Raw genomic sequence first — 7,410 nt, forward strand, 5'->3', positions numbered from 1 at the left:
CTGAATAATAATAATTATTAATATTGATGTTGTTATTATTAGTCTTAAGGTTTGGAGTCCATTTAGTTGAAGTCTTTGTTTTAATTTTTTTGCATGTTAAGTGTTGGCATTATTTTAACTGACAAAGCAGACTGTAGCAAAAATTGTTTCCACGTAGGATTTGGACAGTTGTTGGACAACGAATTTCAGTATCTGACTGCCATGCCAACTGAGTTTGACCAAGGCACGGAAAATTCTTTGAAAGTCACACACTGGCATAGTTTCATTGAAATTCATGAGACCTTGACAATGTACAACGAATGCTTGCTTGCTGACTTGCCTACTGATCTATGCTTATGCTTTGTTTGGGTTTTTTTTCCCAAATTTTTGTTTGTTTTTGCAAATGACAAACATCTTGTAAAATGCTCCAGTACAATATCATAAATATTGGAGACTCTGTATGTGAATGCATGGAATGAATGTGGATGAAGGATACGATGGCTATGCTACCTCCACATTTGTCCTGCATCGATGCTGTGTAAGTTACTTTGTCAACAGTTTAGGGAGAGTACTGGCAAGTTGGACAGGGATTAGCGATGGACAACAAGAATTAGGAAGTATAAAGATGCCGCTGAAGTTCAAGGAGTCTGGATTGCAGAGAGGTGATGTGGAATGGGATTGAGTTAGACGAATTACACTGGAAAAGTTGGGGTAACAGGAGTTCGTGAATCTAGCAGACAAGGATAACCAGCAGCTAGTGGTGGAAAACAGATGTACTTGAACCTTAAAAAGTGTTTATGTTTTAACAGAGAAGGTAATTCACACTGAAGCTACATAAAATTCTCCACTGATGAGTAGTTAGATCAAGTTTAGATACTTTAAAAAATAATGCAGCTTCAAGAACATGATCACGTTTAAACTCTCTTGTGGCCTGTACTATACAAAAGGTCAAAATAGTTCAAAGGACTCTTCCAATACAGTATGTGAAGAAAACTTCTAAGCTAAAGTTCAGAACAAAGCTGCTCTTTTGGAAGCACTTCAGCTGATCTTGCTTCTTGTATAATCTTACTTTTCCATCAATTGGACTGTTATTTCTGTGGAGCTGTACTTATTCCAACTATTTACATTTGTTTAGCAGCTTCACAGTGGAGAGCTTCAAGACTCTGGAATTTGCCATCGAAGAATAAGCATTTCCATGCTGCCTCTTCCACTGCTTTGAAGTAACATATGAGCTGTTTCTGCTTTTAATTTTGAAAGAGAGTATTTTTAGTGAAGGAAGCCTGATGGAATTAATTAGGGAAGACAAGTGCAGTGTGATTCCCTTTCAATGGATTGCTATCAAAGTTTCCATTATATTCTAAATTAGTTTAACTAGAACTGCATTCCAACACAATTTATTCACTTTGCTCACTTAAGCATCTGCCTTTTGTACAGATTTCATCATAGAACTTCTGACCCTTCCCAGAAATGTAGTTTTCTTGTTTGTGGTTTGACCCCTGTAGCCCCAGTTCTGAATGGCGTAGTTGTTGACTGGTATGTTTCAAGCAAGAAAACAAATAATGGATCTTTCATCTTCCATGTATGAGATCAAAACTAACCCCAGGGGACAGCAGAGACCTTTAACTTGTTAAAACCTTTCTAAGCACCTGGGAAGTTTGGCTGTTGCCACTCTTTCCACCGACCAGCTTTATGGAATAGCGAGGAGCCTAAGAAAGAGGGTCTTTATTTTCTCTGTGTTAATGGAGGGTGTGCAGTTCATCTCAGAAGTCAGCAGCCCACAGGCTTAGCAATGTTTTCAGCATGAGTCTAACTCCTGTCTGGTCAGTGGGGAGGAGGTGTGGCTCAAGAGGAATGGTATTTAACTACAGCTAGCTGGGTTCAAGTGCAGTTTGGTGTCAGTGATACTACCTGCTGTTTGAAGTCCCTGTGCTTACCTTGATCTCCCACAAATAAACTGTTTTCAGCATCCTTGCCGTGTAAGTGGATGTCAGCCTCCTCTGTTGCCATGAAAGATCACCTCGTGCATGACACTTGCCTCCTGCCTTTCCTTCCTAACACTGCAGAATAGGAGTAGCAGTTATCTCCAGGGCATGCGTTAGTTGCAGTGGTGGAAAAGCATTTTTTATGAATGTTTGCGCAGCTTCTGCTGTAGCTACTTATCTAACTCATATGAGAAACTGGATTTTGTTTTTAATAGCAGCGGAGTCAGGGCAGGCCCTTTGTACCACCTCGGGATCCCTTGGGATGCTGCAAAAGCTGCAGCAACAGCTGCCCTCCCTCTTGCCATTTACATCTTTGGAGTGGAACACAAGATCATCTGTTCTGGCAGGTCTAAGATGGAAATTTATTTCTTTTTCCAACTTTGTTTATTCCCCTAAGAAAATATCACCATGGAGGGCAGTTGGGGTTCTCAGCTTGAAGAGCAGAATACAGAGCTATTGAAAAAAGCGGATTGCTCAAGAATATGAAAAGTCAGGGCTGTGAAGCCTAAAACATTACCTTAGTTGATGTGCATCAAGTGTGTTCTTCAGCCACCAGCTGAGGAACCTGATTACCACCTCCTGAGGGTGGAGAAGGTCTCCTATTACAGATTCCAGGTGCCAATAGTGGATAATGAATTCAACAGCAAAACTGTGCTTTCAAGGCAAATAACTGAGATTGCTGTTGTGGTCATGATTCAGTTTATCTTGTGTTTTAATTCTTACAGTAATGTACAGTAACAACTTGTCCTGTTGAAATAGGATAGAAACAACAGGCAGATGTAGGAGTATGTGCTGGCTATGATTCCAGGCTAGGAAACTGTCTTGTGGAGTGCAGTATCATGGAAAAGGATGTCATGAACAACTTAGAGGTTTCTGGTGTGAAACTGTAGCTAAAAAGCAAAGTAATTAACAGAGGCAGAAGAAGATCACCTTGTGTGTTACTCCTGTGCAAAGTGTGGATTGCTGTTTGGAATAGAGCCTGTACTCCCAGATGGATATTCACAATTTTGCAAGCATACAAGGATGGGAAGTGAAGAGCAAAGCTAATGTGAAGGTAAAGCTCAGTTTATTCAGAAAAAAATACCTAGTTGACTTGACCACTGTTGCAGGTAGGAGGCAGAAAATGAGGTATTTCCAGTAAAGACTTTATAATTTGATGGGAAAAAGGAGTAATGATATCCAATGACTGCAGTGATGTTAATCTAAACTAGTTCAGACCAGACCTTTTTTTTTTTTTAATTGGTGAGGGTTATTAACTGCAGGTAAGGTTACAAGGCCATACAGTTAATAGTGTTGGAATGTAATCTAGTTTAATCCAGGCATTCTCCATGCTGCATACTGACAGCAGCCATATTTAACTATCATATTTCCTCAGACCATTATGGTGTACCCTTTGTGACTGTAGGCATATTTTCTTTCACTAATAAAAACTTTCCAGGTTTTTGTTGTTCAGACAGATCACAATTACTGAATTTTGTGTGGTATCTATTTGCTTTTGCTGTGTTCCTGTTATACAAATCAGTCAACAATGTTTCATAGGTAAAGCTGTATAGCTGCTCTTGTCCTAGTCCAACACACATTTATTTAGCACCCTGACTGTAGTGTCCACCTTACCATTTATGAATTTTCAGCTTCCCATTCCTTAAAAGATCTTGTTGAGATTCTTAGACTTTTATTAATAAAAGTGATGTGTGAATTTGCTTCTGTCCCTATCCCAAACCTCATCTTTCTTCCTTTTCTGCTTCTATTAATATACTCGTAAATCTTCCGGGTCCCTCTGCAATATTTCCACTCATAGAAATAGGGCCTTCCTTGCATTTCCTGCCATTAGAACGACCTTACTGTGTATCACTCTCTTTCCCCAATCATTTCAAATCTTACTGAAAAATCTCTTCCTTGCCTTGCCTCCTAACTTCTGCCATTTCTCTCTGTAGCTGTATTTTGTTGTGGTGGTTTAACCTCAGTCGGCAACTAAGCACTATGCAGCTGCTCACTCACTCTCCCCCCTCCCAGTGGGATGAGGGAGAGAATCTGAAAAGCACAAGTAAGAAAACTTGTGGGCTGACATAAGAACAGTTTAAGCATTGGAAGAAAATAATAATAATAATACATTGTAATGAAAAGGAAAACAATGAGAGAGAGAGAGAGACACACACAAAACCCAGGGGGAGAAAAAAAAAACAAAAAAAACCCCAAAAACACCAAGTGATGCAACAGCTCGCTGACCGCCACCCAGCCAGTCCCCGAGCAGAGATCGCTGCCCCCTGGCCAACTCCCCCCCCATTTATATACTGAGCATGTTGCCATATGGTATGGAATGGCCCTTTGGCCAGTTTGGATCAACTTTTTTGGCTGTGCCCCCTCCCAGCTTCTTGTGCACCTGGCAGAGCATGAGAAGCTGAAAAGTCCTTGCCTAGTGTAAACATTACTTAGCACCAACTAAAACATCGGTGTGTTATCAATATTATTCTTATACTAAATCCAAAACACAGCACTATCGCAGCTACTAGGAAGAAAAATTAACTCTATCCCAGCCAAAACCAGGACATTTGTTTAGATGTGAAGTTTTGTGGAGAATGCTATATAAAAAGATGCTATGTACAGTTGAGCACAAGGACCAGTGGAGGACGTTGTATCAGCATTTTCTGTTCCTGTGCCAATACTGCTCTCCCTGTGAGGGAGCTGGGGAGGCTTTGTGTTTCTGCCTCTGTGATCTTTCTTATGTTTGTGACAGATGATGCCAGCTTCAGTTTCTCCATGTAATGATGATTCTGGACATCACTGAGTGAGTGCACCTGATTGTCTACAAAATCCCACTGATGGCTCTTAAAGAAGATGCAAGTCACACCATTTCCAGATTGGCAACTTGTCCTTTTTTTTTAACAGAAGTAGGTTTGGTGGTGCTCAGTCATTCCCAGGTGTATGCATTGTTGCATGAATGTCATCTGGCAATATTTTTTCCCTTACACAACTGCTTGCCATCTGTTGCTAAGTTGAAAAGTGAACAACTTTGAAATGGGAGCTGAAGGCTGGGGCTGGCTGAATTCATTTCAGCAGTGCTTCAGACTGAAGCACAGGAATTGTATTTGTGTAATTACAAGTTGTTCTGACAACCTGTCCCTTGCAGCTGCCAGAGTTGAACTGCTCATGGTTACTTGAAAAATGATTACCTGAAAAATGACTTTAACACAGTCATATTGTCAGGGCGTTTCATTAAGTGCACATGTCCTCTCAGGCTAAACATTAGATTCAGCACGTGTCCACTGTGTCTCAGAGCATGTTTTAAGGTGAAGTAATTTCTTGATGTAAGAGCTTCCTCCTTGACCTGTAATGCTGAAGTCAGACTTTCTGCTATTCACAATGGATGAGTACCCCTCTGGGTAGGAAAATGTGACCTTTCCATGCAGCAGCAGAGCAGCCTAAGGTGATGGGAGAGCATGTGGTAAGTGAAACAAATATTCTCAGTCCATGCCATTTCCAGGTAAGATTTTTCTAAGCTCCCTCAGTCGTAAATAGACAAGTTGTGTCAAGTGGTTTGGTTAATTTAATCCTCTGCTGGCACCTGAGATAAACATAACTTTTATGCCCTGCTGCTTTTGGTAGGTAGGTGGAATGCTGCTCTGAACCTGCCTGCATTGCTCTCCGCAAAGCTATTTCAAATTAATCAGATGAATGTTATTATCTTATAGCTGCCCATGTATCCTGCTGACTGGTAATACTTGTAAACAACTAGGTTGTAATGCCACAGGCTGACTGCTTTTCAGTGGTAGGTCTTGCTGTAAGTCCCAAGCCCTTGCAGTCTCTGAAAGCAGTGGAGTTTCAGTGATTTATACAAGCCAACTGTCCCCAAAGAGGATTTATTTAACGGATGTGTTTTTGAGAGAAATATGTTGCTACATCCCCTTTGCGTGCTTGATATCTTTTACGTGGAAAAGCCCTGCTGTGTTTTGTTGAAGAAGTATCTGTCAGGAATTGCCCATTTCTTTTTCCAGGTCACCTGCCTTTAGGGAGCATGTTCTGTCTTGACTGCAGTGAGCATTACTCAGGCTTCAGACAGATTTCTGAGGCAAATGCACATGAGAACAATGTCTCTCTCATTTTGTTTTTCTGTCCTGTTCATAGCTGTATATTGCCTATAATCATTCCTGCTTTTTTAACATCAGGAATAGAGGCCACCGTCATGGCTTCATACCTAAGTCAAAAGGGTATGAATTAAGGATTTTTTTAAAACAGTTTAAAACTTGAGGACCTTCAAAGATGTGATGGGAATACTGCTTTGGAGTTCTTCTTGCTCTACAAAAAAAAGTATTTGAGTAGATTAAAAAGACTTTTTTTTCTTAATTGATAATTAAAAGGAACATGCAGACATTTATAACTGTGTTTTAAAGCATGAGTCACAGAAGCAAACAAATGAGAAAATAGCTTTGCTTTTCCTCTTAAATTTCTTCTTGTAGAAAACAGGTGGTCACTGATGAAATCTGAAAAAGCCTGGTATAGTCAGAGCATGAGATGGACTGCCACTCTTGGAGTTGTCCTGAAGTCTATGGATATCTAGCAGCCTCAGCCTGGGCAGTGTCTGGCCCACCAGCATCAAGCAAGGGTGCAGCAGTAATGATCACATGTCCTGTGACCAGCCTGTCTTATGCTGTGTCTCAAAATCTTGGTGGTGCCCACATCACCCCAAGGGACACCCTACCAAGATGGGTCTGTGTCAGCAATGTAGAAGGGACAGTTCTGAAGGAGCTGGTGTCAGTCAGTACTTGCTCTCTTTCAGTTAGAGCTCACTGATAGCCTGCATGTTGTTAAAAACCATCATTTAATAAGCAGAGTAACCCAGTGTTTCCCAAACACAGGTGAATTTTCTGTGATGTTGAATCTGGTCACACTGTATCTGATCTGACAAAGACATACACTGCAAATGCATATGTATTTGTACAAAAACAAAACACACAAAGCTCAGATTACTGCAGAAGTCACACAGCCATTCCTCCTTTAACTCATATGTACTACTTTTTGCCCCTTTTACTTCTTAGTCCTTTTTCTACCACTGGGAGAACAGATCATGTGTGGATATTAAAAAGTACTAAGTACATCTTGCTGGATGTTGTACACTGGAAGCAAGCTTGGGGCACATTAATGAACTACATAAGGGTGAGCTTGGAAGGCATTAAGGAGAAGTAGGAAGAAGGATAGGAAGTAGGAAGGAGGATAGAATGCCTTGGAAGGCATTAAGGAGATAATAATTCCTTATTATTCCTTATTATAAGGATATAATATATTCCTTATATTCCAGTTAAGGAGGATAATGCCTTGGAAAGCATTAATGCCTTGGAAGGCATTAAAGAGAAGTAGGAAGGAGAAGTAGGAAGGAGGAATATCTTGCTGGCGGGTATCTAACTCTTCAGTATCTTCTACTGCAGAGAAGGGGAAGAAAGGTGTGAGGATGAAA

Source organism: Ciconia boyciana, chromosome 8 (assembly GCF_034638445.1).
Source record: "Ciconia boyciana chromosome 8, ASM3463844v1, whole genome shotgun sequence".
Lineage (NCBI taxonomy): Eukaryota > Metazoa > Chordata > Aves > Ciconiiformes > Ciconiidae > Ciconia > Ciconia boyciana.